Source organism: Phaethon aethereus, assembly GCF_964289735.1.
Source record: "Phaethon aethereus genome assembly, chromosome: 25".
Taxonomy (NCBI): Eukaryota; Metazoa; Chordata; class Aves; order Phaethontiformes; family Phaethontidae; genus Phaethon; species Phaethon aethereus.
The window spans coordinates 773,104-795,938 of record NC_138601.1 but is presented as its reverse complement, the minus strand read 5'-3'; the positions used below and the strand labels follow the sequence as shown (position 1 = coordinate 795,938).

At 56.9% G+C, this 22,835-nt stretch overlaps 1 protein-coding gene across 1 annotated transcript in view; it reads left to right on the top strand.

Annotated features, from left to right (window-relative positions):
- LOC309413389 (T cell receptor alpha chain MC.7.G5-like) overlaps window positions 1-22,835 on the top strand; it is a gene marked incomplete at both ends in the record, with an annotated part of 252,930 nt that overhangs the window by 77,511 nt on the left and 152,584 nt on the right. The window lies entirely within an intron of this gene.

The following is a 22,835-nucleotide window of genomic DNA, read 5'->3' as shown; positions in this document are numbered from 1 at the left end:
GAGGAAGCAGAGCACAAGGGTGAGTGAGGAGCAGCCTGGTTAGCTCGTCACAAAGAACCAGGAGTGCGTAACTGGAAGCAGAGCCAGGAACCACACATTTGACACTGCCCTCCAAAGAGCAGCCTGGCCCAGGGAGGCATTCACGTAATTTATTAATCAAAAACCACCTCAGCCTCTCTCTAAGGACAATTCCCACACATTTCCTTCTCTCATGACAAGGAGCTCCAAGCTCCAGCATACGACAGAACCAATATCAGCTGAGTTAGTCATCAAGAAGAGATCCCACTTTGGAAGAGGAGGAGAAGGGGCATCAGACTCACCTGGTTCCCAAGGAGAAGGTAGCAGGAGAAGGGGATGAGGGAGCAGGGACTTGGGCTGGCTCTTATACCTGCCCTTCATTGCCGCAGGACCAGAGAAACCCCTTGCAGAGGTAACAATTTTCTGACAAGATCATCTTGAATGCAAACCATCGCAGCTAATGACACGGGCTGTGCTTTGGTTTCCAACACTGCTGCCTTTTCATTGCCGGCTTTGTGCCATGCCTATTCCCCAATGAAGGCTTCTTCTGAGCATGGGGATGAAAGGCACCAGGATGTCTGGGGCAGGAATGCAGCAGTGCAGGCAGAAGACTCAGCTCAAGTGCTGGATAGGTCCGGAGCAGGCAGGTGACATCAGCCCGTGTCACTCTGTTGGGGCTGTTTGAAGTGCTGTTCTCAGGAAAAAGCTCCAGCCATTCTCAGCTGGGACACAAAGGGCTCCTGTGCATGAGGATGTACCCTATGCTTTCCTTTCCCTCCCTCCTCAGCTTCACATTGATGGTCATTTATCAATGCCACTCCAGGTGTGTGCGTTGTGCTCCTAGGTATATCTCACCCTGCCTAACACTGCCCAGTCCCCTGGGGCTCCTCAGCAGAGTCCATGCTTCGTTGTGTTCCTGTGTGTGTTCTTCACTTGTGTGTGCTAATGGGATCAGTTCAGAGCAGAGGGGTGATCCACATGGCCTCTGGAGGTCCCTTCTCACCTCCATTCTGACTCTGTGATTCCCCCCTGTTCCATTGCCCTCTCTGACCCCTGCACAACCACGGGCACATGTGTCCTCATGCACCCTCTGCCACAGCACAGCTTTCAGGCATTGTGCTGGGACTGCAGGGAGGCAGCTGGAGGGAGGCTCTCAAGCCTACTCTTTCTCATCTGCAGGAAATCGGTGGCTGCTCTTTCCAGCCCCGGAGCTCAGAGGTACCTCTGGGAAGCTGGTCCATCACCTGGGCCAGGGCCCTGCTGCTGTCCCAGGCAGCAGCTGGCGCAGTGCAGCCTTGTTCTTGCTGGAGGACGGGGAGAGTCCATTTCCCAGGAGACAACCTTCTGCCCGTGCAGAGCCACTGAGCGCTCTTAGCTTGGGTGACACCCTGAGTGGCCGAGGCAGAGCAGTGGGATGTCACAGTGCTGGGTTGCAGGGCTGGCAGGGTTGGTCGACATGCTACTGGGTGCAGGGGCTGGCTCTGGGATTCTGTGGTGGTCAAGGGGAGACTGTTTCATCTGGGGAGGCAGTCTGGGTTGCTTGGCACAGCTAAGCACATTGCCATGGCAGGTACGTTCTGCCACAGAGATCTCAGTTACCCCCTGCCCATGCTGATCCTTGAACACCCCTGCAGCTCTTGTGGAGTGCAAGGGGCAAGCCAAGGGAGGCACTTGATGCATATCCCACTGGCTGGGCCGCAAAGGCTAACCAAGCTCTGGCCTTGGTGTTCTTGGAGGTACGCCAGGTAGCCTGGAAATCCCTGCTCGGTGGTTCTCTGCGCACTTCCCCACCGTGGCCATGGACCCAGAGCTGAGATGCTAAGCACTGGGTGGCAGCTCCAGCCCTCTTTCCACAGATTCCTTGTGTGGACCCCTACTCCTTTCCCCATGCATTTCTGAATGGAGAGAGTGAAGGTCAGCTTTGGCTCCATCCCCCTCCCGTGACATCCAAACTCTGCTGAGGCCAGTTGGTGGGGACACCAGCCTCAGTGAGAGGGTGGCGATCTTCCTTGACATGGGGTTCATTACTATGACACGTTTCATCCCCATCCCCAACCCCTGTGTGTGCATCATCTCACCCATGCTGAGGGGCCACTCTGCCGTAGGCAAGTGTCATACCTTCTCCACCCGCACTGCCTACCTCAAAGTAGTCGCCAGCTATTACGTTCCCGTGGTGTCAGGTACCTGAGGGCAGGATCCCAGAACCCTGTGCACAGCATGGCTGCTGACTTCTGCACCCTCTTGAATCCCCTCATGTGCACCCGGAAGAATCAGGAGATGAAAGCTGACCTCACTAGGTTTTCTGTGGGAGGGGGCTGGGCCAGAGGCAGTAGGTGACACACCTGTGGACTGAGGAAGAGGAGGAGGATCATGCGTGTGTTACAAGGCAGCCAAGAGTTAATCTGTATATGCCTAAGTGTGGCTGTAGCTGAGGTATGTTCTTTGCCGAGGAACAAGGTGGGCATCCTTGACTTAGTCAGGACTGGATACTGAAGGAATTTCTAATCTCGATTTTGCCTCAATTTGTCCTCCAAGGTGGGAATGTCCCACAGCATGAGCAAACTAACTGCGTGGTTGATAAGAATGTTTTAGAGTAGGCAGCCAAAAGCATGATTGCAGCTGAAACTGAAGTGAACTATCCTAAATTAACATCTGATTAACAAATAACTGGCATCATAGAAACCTGCCCCTGGGCAGGGAAAGCCCCCTCCTCACAAAAGGCCCTTCCCCACTGAGCACGCCCGCTAAAAATGAAGGCCACTGTGACTTAATGCGGAGACGAGGCTTGCGAGATCCAACGGGCACAAGCCAACTTTTGAAAATACTGAGAACTCTTGCGAGAAGTGTATAAACATTCCCCAGGTTTTAACCGAGCTGTGCTAGCTTTGTGGGCCTGCCACCCTGCACCCAGCTCTGCGCAGCTTTGGAATAAAGCAGTATCTCGTCTCTGTATGTGAAACTGGCTAATTGCACAGCGAGTAACGAATCTGCCTTTTCGGACAACACGTGGGCTTGTGAGCTGCTCTTTCTCTCCCAGAGCACACCTCTCCCAGCAGCACTGATTTCTCCTCCCCACGGTCGGCTTCTCCCCGTTTTCTTGTTCCCCCTGCCCTGCTCCCACAGCCCTCTCCCCTGCCGGCCCTCCGTGCCCCGAGAACTGCCCTTCACCACTTGCTCCTTCCTGCAGTTTTGCAGGACAGCCGACACCTGTATGGCATCCCCTGAGCGCTTCACCTGGTGTCTTCCTTTTCCTTGCACACTGGCGGCTGGGAGCCTCCAGCAGCAGCCCGTGCCCTTTCCTGCCGGACCTGGTTCTGAACGTGCAGTTTCCCAGCGACACACTGCGAGACAGTAGGAGTACTGTACAAAGAGCACGTAGGTCGCTTCCAGAAGACTCTGCCGCGCCCTGGTACTGTGCCGTTCCCCTCCCCTTGCGCTCCTTCCACGGCCCCGGCGTCCCCGCGGCCGAGGGGCCCGTGCCTGGGCAGCCTCTCCCGCACTCCCGCACACGCAGTGTCGCTGCGGGCAGCTCCGCTCCGGCCGCGCTCTCCAGCGGCGCCGCCTTCCTGCTCGCTGCGCGCTCCCAGCCGCGGTTCCCGGGGCCGCTGCCGGCCTTTCACGGGCCACTCGGCCGCCGATACCGGCTCCAAGGGCAGCGGCAGCCTGCGGGGCCCCCGGCGGGCTGGGTGTGGCTATGGGGTGCCTTGTCCCCGGGCAGCAGCAACACCCGACCCGTTCCTGCGGACGGGTTTCAGGAGCTACGGCAGCGCCGGGTGCCCCCGCGGCGGCGGCTCGTCCCGCCCCGGTCTGCGCCCGTGCTGCGGGGGGAACAGGGCTCGGCAGCGCCGCGCTCCACAGCCCGCTCTGCTCCCGGCCCGCCCCGGCCCCGCCGCCAGCGCCCGGCTCAGCCCCGGATGCCAGCGGAGGGGAGGGGAGGGGAAAGGAAGAGGGGCGGATTCGGGAGAGGAAAGGAGAGAAGAGCCGGGGCTGGCGGGGGTAGCACCGAGGCGCGGGCGGCCGAGCGGCGGGATGCGGCGGTGCCGGGGTGCAGGGCTGGCGGCGCTGGCCGCGGTGCTCCTGGGTGCGTGGGGCTGGCAGCGGCAGCGGGGGGCCGGGGCTGTGCCCGGATTGTTCCCCGCGGGACGCGCCACGAACTCTTAACCTCTCGTTTTTCTCTCTGCCGTATCTCATCCCTCTTTCCCCGCCTTTCCTTGCACCCAATTTTTCGTCTGTGCACTTAATTGTTGCCCTGATTTCAGCCCTCTTTCACTCTAAGACCCACTCTCGCTCTCGCCTCTTCCTCTGTTTTTTGTCCGCTCACCCCTTTTTTACCCAGCTCTCCAGGCCCCTACCAGCTCTAACCCCTCTGCCTACTCTGAGTCCCCTCTCTCATCCCACCCTCTACAGCCCTCATAGCTCTAGGCACAAGTTGGCTTTCCTGCACCTCTCCAGTATTCCGTACGTCCACGCATCCCCCTGTGCACTCAACGTTTATTCTTCTTCTGCACTCAGCCCTCTGCACTGCACTGTAACACAGCCATTCTCCTGTCTCCTCGTCCCCTCTCCATCCATCCATCCATCCATCCGTCCAGGAATCTGACTTTCATCCCATTCCTGCACCCCCCAAATTCCCCCCAGCCTTCTCCCCTTGCTCCACACACCCACAAACCCGTTCACCCTCCACCCGGTTCATGGGCACATCTTCCCAGCCGAGCAGGTCCAGCTCTGTCTGTCGGCCGCTCTTCCTAACGATTGCTGCAGGAGAATCCGAGCTGGGTGACCTGTGGTGATCTTGGTGCTTTCCTTCTCCTGTCTCGGCAGTGGCTGCGGGCAGTGCCCAGGTGCAGCAGGAGCCGTCGGCAGAGACCACCGAGGGCACCGGTATCAGCATCAGCTGCTCGCACCCCAGCATACAGTCAAACGATCTCATCCTCTGGTACCGTCAGCTCCCGGGCCGAGGCCCCGCGTTCCTGGCGTCGGGACTTAAAGGCTCCAGAGAGCTGCAGGACCCGCCGGGGCGGATGTCGGTGGCGGCAGACCGGCGGTCCAGCGCCCTGTGGCTCGCCTGGCCCCGGCGCGGGGTCGCGGCGGTGTTTTACTGCGCCGTGAGAGGCACGGGGAGAGGAGGAGTCGCGGCTGCGGCCGGGCACGAACCGCCGCGGGCGGGGCCGGGCGTGTGCAGCGGGGCAGAGGACACAGCCCCGGCCGTGCCCGCCAGGGGGCGCTGCCGCTCCGCCCGCCGGGGCCACCCAGGGCCCCGGGGCGGTTCCCCCGCCCGGCACCGGTACTGGCACCGGTACAGGTACTGGTACGGGTACTGGTTCTGGCATCGGTACTGCACCGTTACTGGCACCGGCACGGGCACTGGCTCTGGTACTGGTACTGGCTCCGGTACAGGCACCGGTACAGGTACAGGTACTGGTACTGGCACTGACACTGTTACTGGCACTTGTACTGGCACCCGTACTGGCACCGGTACCGGTACTGGTACTGGTATCAGCACTAGTACTGGCACCGCTACTGGCACCAGTACTGCCACCGGTACCAGTACCGGTACTTATACTAGAACTGGCACAGGCACTGCTACTGATACTTGCACTGGTACTGGTACTGGTACTGGTACTGGCATCGGTATTGGCACCGGCACTGGTACTGCACTGATACTGGTACTGGCACTGGCATCGGTATTGGCACCGGCACTGGTACTGCACTGATACTGGTACTGGCACTGGCTCCGGTATTGGCACTGGTACAGGCACTGGTACTGGTATTGGTACCTGTACCGGTACCTGCACCAGCATCGGTACTGGTACTGGTACTGGCACCGGCAGTAGTACTCGCACAGGTTCTGGTACCAGGTCTGGCACCGGCATTGGCAGCGACAATGACTTCAGCACCAACAGTGTCCCCGGCATCACCGGGTCCCCCCTGGATTCGGTGCCTGGGCTCAGCACCTCTTCTCTTTGATGGCTGCTGTGGATCTGTGCTCCTGATAGCAGCAAAGAGGTGCCCTCGGTCAGTGCCGCATATGGAGACTGAGAGGGTCTGTGAAGGCAGGGACAGGTACAGGATGTTCCCCGCAAGGCTCTCTTGCTCCCCAGATCGGTCTCAGAGCGCTCTGCGTGACGTGGCACCCTCTGGGCTGTCAGTAAAAGCCTGCCAGCGTTACCTCAGAAATGCCTCACAGAGGGAACAGGTTCCCACAGTATTTTCCCCTCCCAGGGACATGAACCAAGGTCTCCACCCAAGGCTGTTGTTACTGCCAACAGCAGCCCAGAGGGACGGGGAATGGGGGTGCGGTCAGTCCATAACACGTTTTCTCTCATGCTCCTTCCTCCTCATGCTCTTCCCCTGCTCCAGCGTGGGATCCCTCCCAGGGCAGACAGTCCTTCATGAACCTCTCCAATGTGGCTCCTTCCCATGGGCTGCACTTCTGCACAAAGTGCTCCAGCATGGGTCCTTTCCATGGGGTGCAGTTGTCGTTGGCCTGAAAGGAGTCATTCAGGATGAACTACTTCCCTGCGGGACAAACAGACAAGTTTGTCATCCCCCGGGACTGAATTTAGATGAAACAACACCAGCCAACCAATTTAACAATTTAATAATACAAAATGCAAGGCATGAGGTTACATAAATGACTCAACGGCAACTACTATAACTAAATAATTCAAGTAAGCAAACAAGTCATTGGGATCTGGACAGGCTGGATCGATGGGCTGAGTTCAAATGTATGAGGTTTAATAAGGCTTAGCAAAGCTTCCCTGACAGCCCAAACGCTGTGTTTGTGGAACGGCAATACAGCTACACTTTTAGATTAGATAATGAGCACGGTTTTTAGTCTTCTCTCAAGACAGCCTAATGCAGAGCTTTTTGACATAAGGAAGAAAAAGAAAGTGAGTAAAACTTGCAATTTGTATACTTTTCAAACCATTGTATTGTGATCTGGCCTAGCATGGTTTTTCAGAGAAAACGAGATGCTCTGTGGACAATGTCCTTTTAAGCTGTTGGTCTTGTTCTGCTTAACTGACATACACTGCAGGCAGGGAATAGCAAAGACAGCATCAACATTTTAACTTGTAGTCTAGAAGGATTTTGTCATGATGTAGAGCAGTGAGCACCCCCAAAGTATGAGTCAGTGGGTCCATCTCAGACTTGTATCCTCGATGGCAGATCATTCTGCGCCAGAAGCATCTGTTGATTTTTGCCACCATCGAGGCACCAGGTAGATTATGGGCAGAAGGTCTCAGTCCCAGGGTCAGGGCTGGGGCTGGGGCCCAGGCCAAGGTGGACTCAAGAGTGGCCCAGGTGAAGGCTCCCTCCAGTGACTGCCTGGAACCTCCTGGGAGGCCAGGAGGACAACAGTAGCCCAGACCCGGCACAGACACGCCAGAGTTGGGAATGACCCTGTCCGCCATCCTGCTCCAATGGTGCTGGTGGTGGTGTGTGGGGTCTGTGTGAGGGCAAACCCCCACAACACAGGGCCCCAGGGTCTGCAGATGTGGGGAGACCCTGGCCTGTGTGTGGGGAGCAGTGGTGTTGCACAGAGCTCAAGGGCCAGCTCAGCCCCAGGGCTCTGGGAATGCTGAAGGAGCTTGGGGTGGCACCCAAGGTGCTTGTGGGAAGGCACCTCAACCTGTGCCCTATGGCTGGTTTGGCGCATACCCTTTTGCCACTGTGACACAGCTCATGGACCCTGCTGAGTGCAGAAGCAAATCCCTCTGTCAATGCCATGTCTCTGTGGAGCTGGGGGGATCTGCTCTCAGACAGCATCTTTCCACACCAGAGCTGGACTGTGGCACTTGCGGGACCGTAGAGTTCGTGGGCCTGAAGAAAGCTGCTCCGTGCTTGGGGAAGTCAAGGCACCAAAGAGCATCCATGTGTGGTTGGCCACCGGTTGCTGTCCTGGGCCTGCCTTCACCCAAGCAGGGGTTGGGTTCTCTGGGACAAGGGCTTCCCGCTGTAGCTGATACCAGTACTAACTGGTAACCACCTCAGCCCTATGCACGTAGCCAACAGGTGGGCCATGCCAGATGCTGTGCTGAAGGATGATAGGGCTGCCCGGGGAAGCTGTCCCTGCTGCCCATGCCCAGGCGTGCTGACCATGGGTCTTAGATCAGGTGATGGAGCAGAGAGACGAGGGGGTCGAGACTGTGAGCCATCCCCAGGGCTTTTTACCCATTCCCAGCTCCATGCATCCTTTCGAAACATCTTCTTCTGATTCTCCTTGCCCGCACAGCTCCACCCCAAGCAAGAGGAGAACTCTTCCCCAAGAGTGAGAATGCTGACCTTCCGGGGGCCTCCCACATGCCCACAGTTCCCCTCTGGAGGACAGTCCTTGTCAGGATTCCTGTTCACATGACGTGCTCCAGGGCCAAGGGGCCACTTCTGAGCAGAGATGCAGCAAGGCAGGGACTGATGGCCATTAGCTGTGGAGCAACGAGGATTGTCTTCCGCATCTTCAAGAGGCAGTGCCTGAAAGAGGACTCACTGCAGTGACTCCCACCCTCCAATGCCTCTAGGAATGACAAAGGGTCCCCCTGTGCCCCCACCTATTTCCCCTCAAAAGCAACGTCTTTCTTCACCAGCAGGCAGTCTGCAGATGGAAAGACCACCTAAGGGACACAGGCAGCGTTGCAGCAAATTTTTAATGTGTGTAAAGAGGGAAATGAGGTCCCTGCAGCTGGAGGTCCAGAGTGTTGGGGAGCAGCAGGAGCAGCTGGGAATCTGTTTCCCTTTTCCTGTGGACCTGCCCCACAAAAGGAGACAGGCTAGCAGGTCCCTGCAGGCTGCTTTCTGGGGTCCTCACAGCAGGAGTTGGGGAGCACAAGACAACAAAGAAAAGAGAGGAAAAGGGTGAGTGGAGGACAGGAAAGGTAGGCATTGGCCGTGTTTTCAGGAAGCCCGGGTTGGTCCCTTCAAGTTTGCCGTTGCAGGACAAGCCAGAGAAGGTCAGCTGCTCTTAAAACAACGACATGAAGTTTGATCCTCTGTCCAGCACCATGCTCTGAGTTCCTGGGAAGCCTTATCCAGTGCTGTTTCCAGCATCTTTAGCAGGGCGGGCATCTGCTGCCACAGTAGCGGCTGGAAATGCAGGAGAGGTCACAGCACCCAGAGTTGATGGGGATGCCGTCACAGCTGAGGATGCTGCCAACAGCAGCGGAGGTAGAGGATCCCACAATGGTGTTCTGCGGGAAGGAGCTGAGGATGGGGCTGGGCAGGGTCACCACCACGGGAGGGGGCTCAATGACAACGGTGGAGTTCTGGCACTGCCTGACACAGGGCTCGTTGCAGCTGTTGGCCAGCGGTGTTGGGCCACAAGGCTGGCAGGGCTGGCACAGCTGGCACTGCTTGTAGCAGGACATGTCTTGGGGTCTGTGGTACATCTGGGAGAGAGGGCAGGGAGGAAGCAAAACATGGGGTGCATGAGGAGCAGCCTGTCACCACACCATGAGGGAGCCAAAGGAAATTTGCAGGGTCGCGAGGTGGAGGCTGTGCAGAGGTGTATGAGGGCTTCTTGGCCTCGTCCTGCCAGTGCCCAAAGAGAGCCATCAGCTCCTATGTGGCTACTGAGCAGCCCCTGAATCCAGAAGCCACCTCAGTACAGTCCCAACTTCCACATGTGTCTAGCCATCTCCCTACTTCCCTCTCCTGCGACAAGCAGCCCCAACATTTCCCACAGGAGAAAGCCGGTGTCAGCTGAGAGGTCCACTGAGGTGAGACCTCCTTTTGGAGAAAAAGGGAGAAGGAGAAGGGCCTTCAGACTCACCAGGTTCGCAAGGAGAAGGAGGCAAGAGAAGTGGATGAGAGAGCGAGGAGCTGGGCTGCCTTTTATCACGGACCTTTACTGCCCCAGGCTGCCAGAGGCATCCCTTGTAGAGGTGACTATTTTCTGACAAGCTCATCTTGAATGCAAAACATCCCAGCTGAGGCTACGGGCTGTGCTTTGGCTTCCTGAATGGCTGGTTTTTCATTTCCTGCTTTATGCCAGGCACAGTCCCCAGTGACGGCGTCTTTTGCTGACAAGATGAGAGGCCCAAGCATTTCTGGAGCAAAACAGCTCAGCGTGGCTGGAGGACACATTGCATGTGCTGGAACAGTCCAGTGAAGGACACTCAAGACAGACTAAACAGCTGCCTCAGGTAACACACATACACACACACACAAATCTCGACCTTGAGCCACCTAGCATTCCTTGAGAAGACTCATGACACCCAAAGGGAGGCTGTCTACACTGTGTCCAGGACCACTACACATGTGTTGGACTTCACAGGGTCATCTTCTGCATCCAAGGACAGAGTCCTGCGTCCAAGGGTTGAGCGTGGCTGGGGAAGACTGACCTGCACTCAGTGAGAGCGGGAAATGCAGCTGCTGAGATAAATGTGCCGAGCTGGAGCACATTCGCCCACACACAAGCCCTTGCGCTGCTCTCTGCCTGTCCCTGAGCACTGTGGGCATGGATATGGGGTTGAGCCAGGGGATGGCAGTGCTTGTAGGCTCTGCTGGGACAGGTGAAGCAAGCCATGCACACGTGACCAGACACGTAGGCCCTGCTGTGAGCTTATGCCAGCTGGGGAGTTCAAGGGCCACCACTGGTATTTGCAGGATCAGCGTCTCCAGAGAGATGGTTTGTCCCATTTACCATGCGCGTCTGCTTTGGGATGAGCTAAGTCCTGTGTGTGAGCTCATGTCTCTTCACGGACCGTGGGAAGCCTCTGTAGAGTCTGTTAGAATGTGTCCAGAGGTGGGCCACAAAAATGTTCAGAGGCTTGGCTGGAACACCTCTCCTATGAAGAAGGGCTGAGAGAGGTGGGGTTGTTCAGCCTGGAGAGGAGAAGGCTCTGGGGAGACCAGAGCCTTAAAGGGGGCTTAAAGGAAACGCGGAGAAAGACGTTTTACCAGGCCCTCTAGTGACAGGACAAGGGGCAATGGCTTTAAACTGAACGAGGGTACCTTTAGATTGGACACAAGGAAGAATTTTTTTTTTCCGATGAGGGTAGTGAGACACTGGCACGTCGCCCAGAGACTCAGTGGATACCCCATCATGGGAAGTGTTCAAGGTCAGGTTAGATGGGGCTTTGAGCAACCTGATGCAATGAGAGATGTGCCTGCCCATGGCCGGGGTCTTTCAAGGTCCCTTCCAAGCCCAGCCATTCTAAGACTCTGATGAATGATGCTGGTAACAAAAATGGTTCCACGAGGTCCTTCCCTGCAGGGCAGTGAGTTTGGACTGAAAAAGCCTCTGCATGAGGATGTCTTTGGAATAGGAACTGATCCCCTGGGCTGGAACAACCTGGCCCCGGAATGGATCTTGATTCATTTCATTCATATCCCTTTCATTACCTATATTCTCTGAGACCAAGAAGCAAAGCATGGCACAAACGTCAGAAGAGAATCCCTCTCCCTCGAGAGCTCATTTGGGCAGCGTGCATGGCAGGAGCGGAGTGCAACAGCACTCAGCAGCTTTGGCTTCTCTCCCCAGAGGCCCCTCTTGGAAGAGTGAGGACTACTGCTCAGGAGTGGAACGTGTCTGGCAAGGTGAGGCAAGAGTGTCTTTGCAAATGCCTGCTAAACTAGGAAGGAGGACCTAAAATCGGTATAGAGGGGGAGGTCCACCATAGGCTGAAGAGAGGGGAGAGCACAAGGCGTGAAAGAGGTACGCATGGGGACAGCATGGCAGGGGCGGCTCTCACACTTCCCCTGCGGTGCAGGTGCTGCTGTTGGTACTTGTCCGCCACACGCCTCCTGTTCAAGAAGAGGAGGCCGATGATGCCTTCGTCAGGCAGTTGGGGAAAGCCTCACGGTCACAGGCCCTGGTGCTCACGGATGATTTTTACCGCCTCAGTATTGGCTGCAGGACCCAAATGGCTGGGCACAAGCACACCAGGACATGGCTGGGGAGACTGGAAGACAAATTTTTGATGCAGGAAATCCATGAACGAACTAGGAGAGAGGCTCTGTTGGACCTGCTACTCACAGATGAGGAAGAACTGTTGGGTGCTGTAAAGTTCAAGGGCAGCTTTGCCTCCAGCGACCATGAGACTGTGGAGCTTAAGATCCTCAGAAGACTGACTGAGACAAGCAGGATGACTACTGCCCCGGACTTCAGAAGAGCACATCTGAATTTCAGCAGGGACCTACCTTGATGGCAGGAAGCCCTGGGAAACTGCCCCAGAGCGCACAGGGTCCCAGGAGAGCTGGCCAACCTTCAAGGACAGCCTTGGATTGTCCTATGCAATGTGTGGAAAGGTGTGTCAGGAGAAGCCACAGTGCACGTGGAGAGGACACTTGCAAGGGAGGTGAAGGGAATCGAGAAAGGCACCTGTGAGCCTACTGGCAGGAAAAGGCAGGCTAAGGAGGTGTGGGCTTAGTGCTTGGTGAGGATGGGGACCTGCTGACAAATGACAGGGAAAAGCCTGAAGTACTCAACGCCTATTTCCCCTCTAATTTTTAGTCCTATGGCTTCTCCTCAAGCCTACAACATCCCTGAGCCTCCTCGCAGAGTCTAGGAGAATGAAGCGGCACCCACAGTAGAAGACGAAAGAATGAAGGAGCTCTTACTGCCACTTGGACATAGACAAGTTCATGGGATCACTCGGGATGCATCCGAGGGTGTGCAAGGTGCTTACTGGTCAGTCACTACTCAGCCTCTGGAAAGAAGATGGAGCAAATACTCTCAGAAGCCTTTTCTGAACTCATGAAAGGCAAGAAGGGTCTTGGGAGCAGCTCACATGGGTTTCCTGAGGGCAAATCATGCCTCACCAGCCTCATTGCTTTCTGTGAGGAGGTGACTGGCCCTGTGAGGAAGGGGAGGGGCACTGGCTGTGGTTGGGCCTCGATTTTAGCAAGACCTTTGACTTAACCCTCCTGGATCCACACACATGCACCCCCACATGCACCCAGAGCTATGCACACTCACAGGCATGCACACTCACAGGTATTTGTGCTGATGAGGAATGTTTATTGTGCCCCTTCAGGCAAATTAAGCTCTAGGTTAAATATGCAGTAAAACAAAAAATCAAAACCCACCACCTGATGAGTGTGTTGGTCAGAGTCCTACCACCATAAGCACTTCTACCAGGAGTCTGCAAAGGCCCATCAGGAGCCGATTCCTGACATACACTGGCAGCAGCACCAACCCTGTCAGCATTGGCATGAGGCACCTCAGCCTGGCACTGGGTCTATCCCCCAGCACCAGCTCTGCTGCCCAAAGGTGCCCCTGAGCAGTCACATGCCAGGATTGCCACAAGACAATGCTGCAGCTCTTTCTTATCTCACCACCATGGGAAACTGCACTCCCTTGCAGGCAGCCCTTCTGCCCCTGGCAGTCCTGCTGCCAGCCACCTTAACCCCTTCTGCACTTGGGCCTCCTTGCCCTCGCTGAGAGATCATTCCTTGGTCACAAATTACCACCGCTGAGCAGTTAGAGTTTGAGTGTCCCCTTCAGCGCACACACAGATTCACACGCACGCGCCCAACCACACACGTGAGCTGCCACGCACCCAAAGAGCAACTCATACGCGTGCACTTATGCAGAGGTGTGTGCACATACATTTCCAAGGGAGCCCATGTCCATACCGACGGGCACAGGCACCCCCCATACCAACATGTACGCGCAGGTATACAAGCACACATGCCTACACGTATGCATGCTCCTGCACACATTGTATATGCACACAGATGTACGTGCATGCTCCTCTGCACAGATGTACACACACAAAAGCACACATCTACACTCACCTATGCCCACACAATTACGCAGACCAGTCACACGCATTCCTGCTCTCCTGCATGAAGGCTCGTGTGTATGCTGACATGCCTACACAACTATGGACACAGTTGCCCAAACACACACAAAAACATGTGTGTGAGCGCAATGATGCGTACACATGACTGAGGACCAGGAATCCTCACACCAGCACTCAGCCCCTCTAGATGAAACTAGGCAAGACCTTCAGACCCTACTGTTAAGGCAACGAATCAGTCATGGGCCAGCCCCATCAGCTTGAGTGAGCTCAGGGGTTTGGCAGTGGTGCAGTCAGCCGTTTTCTGCTGTAAGACAGAGACAAACCACATCAGTCAAAGGTGTCATGGCCCTGGCAGACATCGAGCCTCTCCACATCTCAAGACTGACTGCCATTCTTCCACTTGTACACTTTTGTCAAGGCATCTGAATTTTCATGCAGGAAATAAGATATGAGACTGTCGTGGGTGCCAAGGGACATGTCCACTGATTAGAAGGGATGAGATTTCCATGTGAAAAGATCCTCTCCCGCAGTACAGAGGCCAATTCCTGAGCACAAATTCTCTGAGGGGACCAATGAAGCAGCCAAGAGCTCTGCACCTGCCTGCAGCTCTCTTGGCAAGCGCACACCAGTAACCTAATCCTTGCTGACCTTCACATGCTCCTGCATGCTCTGCTTCAGAGCAATTTCATGCCCTTCAGAAAGACACCGTTTCACTGTCCCCATTTCTGTGCTGACTGCCCTCGGCTCCCATATGCTAAGGTCCAAATTCCAGCCTCAAGGCATTCAGCACCATGGGAGACATTTTGCTGTGACTCCTGCCCATGCCCACCGGCCATGGCCCCTCCATCGGGTGTTGGAGGGCAGAGGGACGTGGAGTAACAGCTATGGGCCATCCCAAGGGTTGCTTTACCACACTTCCATTCTGCAAAGAAAATCACCTCTTGGAGCCCCACACCCACCCAGCACAGCTCTGCACAGAGCAAGAGGAACGCCCTTCCTCAAGAGCTCATGGGGCTGCTGCCCCCTCAGGGCCTCCTGCCTTTCTGGGCATTTGTGGGCAGAGACACAACAAAGCAAGGCCTGATGATCACTGGCAGCGCAGCAGCCAGGTATGTCTTCCTCAGCTTCAGGGAATGGTGCCCAAAACTGGCCGCACTGCAGTGTGTCCCAACCTCCCATTCCCCTGTGAATGGAGAAAGGTGTCCTTGTGCCCTCAGCCCCTTCCAACCCAGAGCAACACCCTTCTCCCGTGGCAGCTTGGGGAGAGTCCACAGCGGGAAGGACCACATGGAGGCCAGGTTTGAATGCAGCAGAACTTTAATGAGTCAAAAGAGGGAAACCAAATGAGACCGAGTGGTGGCCGCCAGTGCAGGGAGCCCCGGGGGGACCCAAGAGTCTGCAGTCCTTGGCCTTGGGGTCGTTCTTGCACTGTCTGTCTGTCTGCCTGCCCAGTGGAGGGAGAGGAGGCAGATGGACTACACCAGTCTGGCCTTGGTGGGACCTTGCTGCCAAAGGGAACTGAAGCAAACATGAAAGGGGAAAGTAAAACAAAGCCACTCAGCTAAACTGAAAATATACCCCGAATCTCAATCCCCTGCCCAGTATCACGTTCTGAGTTCCTCAAGGTGTCTCCGTGAGTCTGTCCCAGGCACATATTTATCATAGGAGGCACCTTCTGCCATAGTAGCATCTGGAAATGCCAGAGAGGTCAGAGCACCCAGAGGTGATGGGCACTCCGTCACAGCTGAGGATGCTGCCAACGGCAGCAGAGGTGGACGATCCCACAACGGTGTTCTGCGGGAAGGAGCTGAGGATGGGGCCGGGCAGGGTCACCACCACGGGAGGGGGCTCAATGACAACGGTGGAGTTCTGGCACTGCCTGACACAGGGCTCGTTGCAGCTGTTGGCCAGTGGGGTCGGGCCGCAGGGCCGGCATGGCAGGCACTGGTTGTAGCAGGACATGTCGCTGAGGGTCCAGAGGTTCACCTGGAGAAAGGGCAGGGAGGAAGCAGAGCACAAGGGTGAGTGAGGAGCAGCTTGGTCAACTCGTCACAAAGAACCAGGAGTGCGTAACTGGAAGCAGAGCCAGGAACCACATGATCTTAATTGCCCTCCAAAGAGCAGCCTGGCCCAGGGAGGCATTCTTGTAATTTATTAATCAAAAACCACCTCAGCCTCTCTCTAAGGAGAACTCCCACCCGTTTCCTTCTGTCATGACAAGGAGAACCAAGCTCTAGCACAGGACAGAGCCAGTATCAGCTGAGTTGTCCATCAAGAAGAGATCCCACTTTGGAAGAGGAGGAGAAGGGGCATCAGACTCACCTGGTTCCCAAATACAAGGAGATAAGAGAAGGGGATGAGGGACCAGGGACTTGGGCTGGCTCTTATACCTGCCCTTCATTGCTACAGGACCAGAGAAACCTCTTGCCGAGGTAACAATTTTCTGACAAGATCATCTTGAATGCAAACCATTGCAGCTAATGACACGGGCTGTGCTTTGGTTTCCAACACTGCTGCCTTATCATTGCCAGCTTTGTGCCATGCCCATTCCCCAATGAAGGCTTCTTCTGAGCATGGGGATGAGAGGCGCCAGGATGTCTGGGGCAGGAATGCAGCAGTGCAGGCAGAAGACTCAGCTCAAGTGCTGGATAGGTCCGGAGCAGGCAGGTGATGTCAGCCCGTGTCACTCTGTTGGGCCTCTTTGAAGTGCTGTTCTCAGGAAAAAGCTCCAGCCATCCTCAGCTGGACACCAAGGGCTCCTGTGCATGAGGACGTACCCTATGCTTTCCTTTCCCTCCCTCCTCAGCTTCACATTGATGGTCATTTTTTGATGCCACTCCAGGTGTGTGCATTGTGCTCCTAGGTATACCTCACCCTGCCCAACACTGCTCAGTCCCCAGGGCTCCTCAGCAGAGTCCATGCTTCATTGTGTTCCTGTGTGTGTTCTTTACTTGTGTGTGCTAATGGGCTCAGTTCAGAGCAGAGGGGTGATCCAGATGACCTCTCACCTCCATTCTGACCCTGTGATTCCCCCCTGTTCCATTGCCCTCTCTGACCCCTGCACAACCACGGGCACATGTGTCCTCATGCACCCTCTGCCACAGCACAGCTTTCAGGCATTGTGCTGGGACTGCAAGGAAGCAGCTGGAGGGAGGCTCTCAAGCCTACTCTTTCTCATCTGCAGGAAATCGGTGGCTGCTCTTTCCAGCCCCGGAGCTCAGAGGTGCCTCTGGGAAGCTGGTTGATCGCCTGGGCCAGGGCCCTGCTGCTGACCCGGGCAGCAGCTGGCGCAGTGCAGCCTTGTTCTTGCTGGAGGACGGGGAGAGTCCATTTCCCAGGAGACAACCTTCCGCCTGTGCAGAGCCACTGCGCGCTCTTAGCCTGGGTGACACCCTGAGTGGCCGAGGCAGAGTAGTGGGATGTGACAGTGCTGGGCTGCAGGGCTTGCAGGGTTGGTCAACATGCTACTGGGTGCATGGGGCTGGCTCTGGGCTTCTGTGGTGGTCAAGGGGAGACCTGTTTTCTCTGGGGAGGCAGTCTGGGCTGCTTGGCATAACGAAGCACATTGCCATGGCAGGTAAGTCCTGCTACAGAGATCTCAGTTACCGCCTGCCCATGCTGATCCTTGAACACTCTTGCAGCTCTTGCAGAGTGCAAGGGGCAAGCCGAAGGAGGCACCTGACGCATGTCCTGCTGGCTGGGCCACAAAGGCTAGCCAAGCTCTGCCTTGGTGTTCTTGGAGGTACACCAGGTAGCCTGGAAATCCCTGCTCGGTGGTGCTCTGGGCACTTCCCAGCCGTGGCCATGGACCCAGAGCTGAGATGCTAAGCACTGGGTGGCAGCCCCAGACCTCTTTCCACAGATTCCTTCTGTGGACCCCTACTCCTTTCCCCACGTATTTCTAAATGGAGAGAGTGAAGGTCAGCTTTGGCTCCATCCCCCTCCCGTGACATCCAAACTCTGCTGAGGCCAGTTGGGGACGCCAGCCTCAGTGAGAGGGTGGCGATCTTCCTTGACATGGGGTTCATCACTATGACCTGTTTCATCCCCATCCCCAACCCCTGTGTGTGCATCATCTCACCCGTGCTGAGGGGCCACTCTGCCGTAGGCAAGTGTCATACCTTCTCCACCCGCACTGCCTACCTCAAAGTAGTCGCCAGCTATTACGTTCCCGTGGTGTCAGGTACCTGAGGGCAGGATCCCAGAACCCTGTGCACAGCATGGCTGCTGACTTCTGCACCCTCTTGAATCCCCTCATGTGCACCCGGAAGAATCAGGAGATGAAAGCTGACCTCACCAGGTTGTCTGGTGGGTGGGGGCTGGACCAGAGGCAGTAGGTGACACACCTGTGGACTGAGGAAGAGGAGGAGGATCATGCGTGTGTTACAAGGCAGCCAAGAGTTAATCTGTATATGCCTAAGTGTGGCTGTAGCTGAGGTATGTTCTTTGCCGAGGAACAAGGTGGGCGTCCTTGACTTAGTCAGGACTGGATACTGAAGGAATTTCTAATCTCGATTTTGCCTCAATTTGTCCTCCAAGGTGGGAACGTCCCACAGCATGAGCGAACTGACTGCGTGGTTGATCATTGTGTTTTAGAGTAGGCAGCCAAAAGCGTGATTGCAGCTGAACCTCGAGTCAACCTAGGGGCCCGTGCCTGGGCAGCCTCTCCCGCACTCCCGCACACGCAGTGTCGCTGCGGGCAGCTCCGCTCCGGCCGCGCTCTCCCGCGGCACCGCCTCCCTGCTCGCTGCGCAGCAGGTTCCCGGTGCCGCTGCCGGCCTTTCACGGGCCACTCGGCCGCCGATACCGGCTCCAAGGGCAGCGGCAGCCTGCGGGGCCCCCGGCGGGCTGGGTGTGGCTATGGGGTGCCTTGTCCCCGGGCAGCAGCAACACCCGACCCGTTCCTGCGGACGGGTTTCAAGAGCTACGGCAGCGCCGGGTGCCCCCGCGGCGGCGGCGGCTCCTCCCGCCCCAGTCTGCGCCCGTGCTGCGGGGGGACCAGGGCTCGGCAGCGCCGCGCTCCCCGGCCCGCTCTGCTCCCGGCCCGCCCCGGCCCCGCCGCTCGCGCCCGACTCAGCCGCGGACGCCAGCGGAGGGGAGGGGAGGGGAAAGGAAGAGGGGCGTGTTCGGGAGAGGAAAGGAGAGAAGAGCCGGGGCTGGCGGGGGGCAGCAGCGAGGCGCGGGCGGCCGAGCGGCGGGATGCGGCGGTGCCGGGGCGCAGGGCTGGCGGCGCTGGCCGCGGTGCTCCTGGGTGCGTGGGGCTGGCGGCGGCGGCGGCGGGGGGCTGCGGCTGTCCCCGGGTTGTTCCCCGCGGGACCCGCCACGAACTCTTCCCTCTTGTTTTTCTCTCTGCCGTCTCTCGTCCCTCTTTCCCCGTCTTTCCTTGCACCCACCCTTTCCCCTCTTGTGCTTATTGTTGCCCTGATTTCAGCCCTCTTTCACTCTAAGACCCACTCTTGCTCTCGACTCTTCCTCTCTTTTTTGTCCGCCCACCCCTCTTTTTACCCAGCTCTCCAGGCCCCTACCAGCTCTAACCCCTCTGCCTACTCTCAGAACCGTCTCTCATCCCTCCTCCTGCAGCCCTAGCTCTAGGCACAAGCTGGCTTTCCTGCACCTCTCCATTATTCCGTACGCCCAGGCATCCCCTTGTGCACTCAGCGTTTATTCTTCTGCACTCAGCCCTCTGCACTGCACTGTAACACAGCCATTCTCCTGTCTCCTCGTCCCCTCTTCATCCATCCATCCATCCATCCATCCATCCATCCATCCATCCATCCACGAATCTGACTTTCATCCCATTCCTGCACCCCCCAAATTCCCCCCAGCCTTCTCCCCTCGCTCCACACACCCACAGCCAGATCACCCTCCACCCCGTTCACGCGCACATCTTCCCAGCCGAGCAGGTCCAGCTCTGTCTGTCGGCCGCTCTTCCTAACGATTGCTGCAGGAGAATCCGAGCTGGGTGACCTGTGGTGATCTTGGTGCTTTCCTTCTCCTGTCTCGGCAGTGGCTGCGGGCAGAGCCCAGGTGCAGCAGGAGCCGTCGGCAGAGACCACCGAGGGCACCGGCATCAGCATCACTTGCTCACACCCCGACATACAGATCAGTAACTTCATCGCCTGGCACCGTCAGCTCCCGGGCCGAGGCCCCGCGTTCCTGGCATTGGGACTTAAAGGCTCCAAAGAGCTGCAGGACCCGCCGGGGCGGCTGTCGGTGGCAGCAGACCGGCGGTCCAGCGCCCTGTGGCTCGCCCGGCCCCGGCGCGGGGACGCGGCGGTGTATTACTGCGCCGTGGGAGACACGGGGAGAGGAGCCGCGGCTGCGGCCGGGCACGAACCGCCGCGGGCGGGGCCGGGCGTGTGCGTCGCGGCCGGGGACACAGCCCCGGCCGGGCCCGCCAGGGGGCGCTGCCGCTCCGCCCGCCGGGGCCACCCGGGCAGCAGTACTGGCACCGGTACTGGTACTGGTACTGGCTCCGGTACTGGCACCGGTAAAGGAACTGGTACTGGCACGGTCACTGTTACTGGCACTGGTACTGGCACCGGTGCTGGCACTGGTAATGATACTGGTACTGGCAGCAGCGCCGGTACTCGCACCAGTTCTTGTATCAGTTCAGGCACTGGCACTGGCAGCGACAATGACTTCAACACCAGTAGTGTCCCCGGCATCACTGGGTCCCCCCTGGAGTCAGTGCCTGGGCTCAGCACCTCTTCTCTTTGATGGCTGCTGTGGATCTGTGCTCCTGACAGCAGCAAACAGGTGCCCTCGGTCAGCGCCGCATATGGAGACTGAGACGGTCTGTGAAGGCAGGGACGGGTACAGGATGTACCCCACAAGGCTCTCTTGCTTCCCCAGAACGGTCTCAAAGCGCTCTGCGTGACGTGGCATCCTCTGGGCTGTCAGTAAACGCCTGCCAGCGTTACCTCAGAAATGCCTCACAGAGGGAACAGGTTCCCAGGCTATTTTCCCCTCCCAGGGACATGAACCAAGGTCTCCACCCAAGGCTGCTGTTAGCGCTAACAGGCCCCTTGGACATTCGAAACTGGCAATTAAGAAAGCAACGCAGCCACGAACTACCAGACATAGAACGGGTTGCAACGGGAGTCAGCCCTTACACGGCAAAGGTGCATTCCAACAAACCCGAAATATTTGTCAGAGCTCTGCCAGGTTCCCTTTACTGTGGTCTCCCACCTGCTCCTCAGCCCTGGCAGGGCCAGACTTTGATCTGCGGTGAAGTGGTTACCTTGCTTTGCAGCAGCGGTTGATTTCATTCCCCTGACACCAACGGAGACAGAGGATTTACCCCAGCACACCTTTGCATCCTCCCTCTTGCCTGGGCAGCTGATTCCTTCTGGCCTTAACAAAGCTGTTGCGAACAAGGCAGTACATTGCCCCACGGGAAACACAAATGTAGTCAAGCAGGGTGACCTCCCCATGTGGCACGTGGCCCTGCTTTGTCTTTGTGTTCTCCATGTGTCTCCTAAGCGTTCTGGGTATAGCCTCATCCTTGTCACTGTGGGGACTGATCAGCCCCTGAGGATCCTGAGGTAGTTCTTCAGTGCAGGCTTTCTTTCCCGGAGGTCTGCTGTGCCACCACCATTGTCCCCTAGATGCTGGAGACATTTCTTGTGACCAGGACTCTCATTTGTGTTTCTGGCTTTCATTTTCCCACTACTTCCTGGGCATGACTGAGTTCCTGAGCTTCTCTGCCGTGTCCTTCGATCGTTATTTCGCTGTATGCAAACTGATCGCTGAAAAACGCTATTGTGACGAAGAAAGTCTACTTCCTGCTGGTGCTGGGAGCATGGCCAGTAGGCTTTGTGGTTATCTTCTGCCAGGTGGCTCTGCTGCTGCAGCGTCCTTTCTGCACCAAGATCGCTGTTGACCATTTGTATTGTGAAGCTGGGCCAGCAGGATCATGGCCTGTTCGGGATAGGTTGAGCTTGGCTGGCTGCCGGGTGCCCACCAAGCTGCTCTATCACTCCCCCTCCTCAACACAACAGGGGGACAAAATAAGATGAAAGGCTCCTCGGTTGTGATAAGGACAGGGAGACCACTCAGCCATTACCATCACAGACAAAACAGGCTCGACTTGGGGAAATTAAGTTCATTTCTTGCCAGTCAAATCAAAGCAGGGTAATGAGAAACAAGAATCAATCTAAAAACGCCTTCCCCCGACCACTTCCCTCCCTCCAGGGCTCAACTTCGCTCCTGTCTTCTTTACTTCCCCCCACAAGGCAGCACAGCGGGACAGCGAATGGGGGTGCGGTCAGTCCATAACACGTTTTCTCTGCTGCTCCTTCCTCCTCATGCTCTTCCCCTGCTCCAGCGTGGGATCCCTCCCAGGGGAGACAGTCCTTCACGAACCTCTCCAACATGGCTCCTTCCCACGGGCTGCACTTCTGCACAAAGTGCTCCAGCATGGGTACTTTCCACGGGGTGCAGTCCTTCAGTGACAGACTGTTCCAGTGTGGGTCTGCCTCATGGTCACAGGTTCTGCCAGAAAACCTGCTCTGGCATGGGCTCCTCTCCACGGGGCCACGGATCCTGCCAAGAGCCTGTTCCTTCAGGGCACATCTACCTGCTGTGGCATGGGCTCCTCCGTGGGCTGCAGCATGGATATCTGCTCCACCGTGGACCTCCATAAGCTACAGGGGGACAACCCGTGTCACCACGGCCTTCACCATGGGCTGCAGGGTAATCTCTGCTCTGGCACCTGGAGCAACTCCTCCTCCTCCTTCTTCACTGCCCTTGGTGTCTCCAGAGTCGTTTCTCTCACATATTCTCATTCCTCTCTCCCAGCTGCTGTTGTGCAACAGTTTTTTCCCCTTCTTAAATTTATTATGGTAGAGGTGCTACCACCGTCGCTGGGTGGCTCAGCGTGGGTCAGTGGCAGGTCTGTCTTAGAGCCGGCTGGAACTGGCTCTGTCCAACATGGGGGCGCAGCTTCTGGCATCTTCTCTCAGCAGCCACCCATGCAGACCCCTGCTACTAAAACGTTGCTCCATAAACCCAAGACATTCCACCCCTCACCTCTGTGAATCATATATTTAAGACTTACTGGTAATATAT